Source organism: Alligator sinensis, unplaced genomic scaffold (assembly GCF_000455745.1).
Source record: "Alligator sinensis unplaced genomic scaffold, ASM45574v1 scaffold434_1, whole genome shotgun sequence".
Taxonomy (NCBI): Eukaryota; Metazoa; Chordata; order Crocodylia; family Alligatoridae; genus Alligator; species Alligator sinensis.
Genome location: NW_005841994.1, coordinates 2395507 through 2398181, shown reverse-complemented (window position 1 = coordinate 2398181; position 2675 = coordinate 2395507). Strand labels below are relative to the sequence as shown.

General features: G+C 45.8%; 1 protein-coding gene across 4 annotated transcripts in view; it reads left to right on the top strand.

The window, feature by feature from the left end:
* Positions 1-2675, top strand: part of FBXO10 (F-box protein 10) — an 86345-nt gene that overhangs the window by 160 nt on the left and 83510 nt on the right. The window lies entirely within an intron of this gene.

Here is a 2675-nt window from a genome sequence, read left to right as displayed (position 1 = left end):
GGAAAGAGGGAGAGAGAGGTGTAGCCCTTGACAGATCACCAAAAGCCATTCAGTGGCCTGCCAACCCAAATTATTGCCCACCCCATCCTAGAGTAGTGGAAGAACAAGTTAGGGATTGCTTAGAGAAGCTGGATGCTTTCAAGTCAGCAGAGCTAGACTGGATACACCCCAGGGCGGGGGTTGGCAACTTACAGCCCACAGGCTGCCTCCTGCCATGAAGAGACTGGATTTGACCTGCAGACAGCTCAGGGAGTCGGCAGCCAGCACCAGCCCTCCCCCCACCCTCCCCTTCTCCCCCATCCACGAATGCATGACTTCCTGTCCTTTCTCTCTGCTTGCAAGTAAGTGGGGGGGGAGGTTTGCAGTGAGCCCACCATTTATCTCCATTTCCGCAAATATCGTGCAATTGTGAATTCAGGAGGTCCCTAGTCATGTCAACATGTACACTCTACAGACCAACATGCCTATTTCTACAAAGAGGCACAAGCTAACAACAAAAGACACCCCCATAATATGCACCAATATAATTGCATCAATACTAGGGATTATACCATTGAACTAGTTCAATGGGGAAAAAAAAGTCACACCTATAATCAAAACAGTTAGATGGTAAACTGGTATAAGTACCAGGTCTAGACAAAGCCTTAGGCAACTAACTGCCAAATGCACCATCAGCAGCAATCTGTAGACCAGCAGCCACTTTCATTCTCATTTTCTATTGAAAAAAAATTAAGGAGCCAAACTTAAATTCATGTAAACCATAAATCTGTACCTACAAAGGAGACAGAGCCACAGAGTAGACAGCAATTTTTAGAATCTCCACTTAATCCACAGCCTCCTCTTCAAGGTTTAATAAAGCATCTGATCTGTCTTTCAAGCACTATGATTAACACAGCAAGCCCTTACGAGGAAAAGGCAATATTCTTTAGAAATATCTGATAGACCTTTCCTTTCTGTAGTGCTTTACAAGGAGCTTTACTTCCGCAGAGCTCAGAAGTACCTGGGCAGATTTTGAGTTAAGCTTTATTGCAAGAAAAGAGATGTGACCTCTGGTTTCCCTTACTGCCCAGTACCTGTAAGTCCCTACAGCCACTGTAATGCCCAGTGTCTATACAGAACTCTTTCCAACAACAGATCATGTGTACTTAACAAGGATAAGCGTGATCACTCCCATTTTAGACAGGTAAGTGAACTGGCTGAGGTACCCCAGCAGGCTAGTACAAGTATTCACATCTAAGTCCCAGTGATCAATACAACAGGTCCCACACGTAAGGGTGAGGGAGCTCCAAGAAGGTAGTATTTTTACCCCACTGCCTTTTTGTATTCTTATGCTTGTATAACATAACACCAGTGAGGAACTGGGAATGTGCACCTCTGGGTTATAAGGCCTCTACTGTGCACCTAACGGTGCAGACACACGGCATGGTCACACTGGTGTAAGTCACACAGGTTCTGTATACTGCTATAAATTAAACTGAGATGCAATGCAGAAGTGACCAGTTAGCTCAGTGTAGCACAGGGGTGGGCAATTATTTTGGGCAGAGGGCCGCTTACTGAGTTTCAGCAAGCCATTGAGGGCCGCATGACAGGCAGCTCAGGGCAGATAAATATTAATTTTCTAAACTTTTTAGGGGCCCTGAGGGCTGGAAAGAATGGCCTGGTAGGTCGCATCCGGCCCCCAGGCCGCATTTAGCCCACCTCTGTGCTAGCCTGTTTGCAACTGGCTACCCCAGGATCACTGCAGACACAAATACCTACGTGGGTGCAAATCTCAGTGGTGTGTTTTCTGCTGTTTTAACCAGAGTAACTTTATACCCGATTATTGTAAACTGCACCATTATAGGAGGATATGTTGAGTCTCTGCTCCCATTTACACCTGTGTAAACATACTGTGAAGCAAGACCCCGTGATTTTGTTAAGGTAGTAAGAAGGCAAGCCCCCCCCCAAAACTTTTCTACTTGTTCCTCAAGACTCAAGTGAGACTCATTCCACACAAGACATTAAGGAGCTGCCAGTTAGTAATTTCTGGCTGATACCAGTCTGAGCCAGATGTGGAATTAAGCCAGCACTGAAAGAAAATACAAGGAAATATTTCTAAAAAGTGGTATATATATGACATGCTCTCTCTCTGTACCATGTTTCTCCAGGGCTAAGACTTTTTAGGTATTGTCCACATGGGCAAAAAGGCTGCCCTCTTTAATCACTAGTTTAACGTGACTAAAAACCCACAGTGCCTGTGTTAATGCCCACTAACACAGCCCAAGTTCTTAGCTGGTTGCTCTGTAGCTCTGCAGTCAATGGGTGTTTGGTGTGTCACCGGAGAAAAGAGAAAAAGGGTGGGGGGGGGGGGGGGGGGGGAGAGAAGGACAAGAAAAAGACCCTGACAAGTATTTTGCTAGAAAGAGGACTAAGGAATTTGAAGCCAGGGAAGGAAAAGGTGACAAAATGGGTTGCAACTGATAAGCCACGTCAATGTATCGGTAAGCGCGTCAAGGTAAACAACAAATCGCTGTGAAGTCGCTCTTTGAAACTACCGCTGAGGCATGCTCCAACCTGATACATAACAGAACCAGAGTTGGATGTTGCTATGTGGTTCTGCTCCAAAATAAGACGCTAAAGGTGGTATTTCAACTTTTAGTCCGCTTCCCTGGCGTCGCGAACAAGGTTTCCCCCAC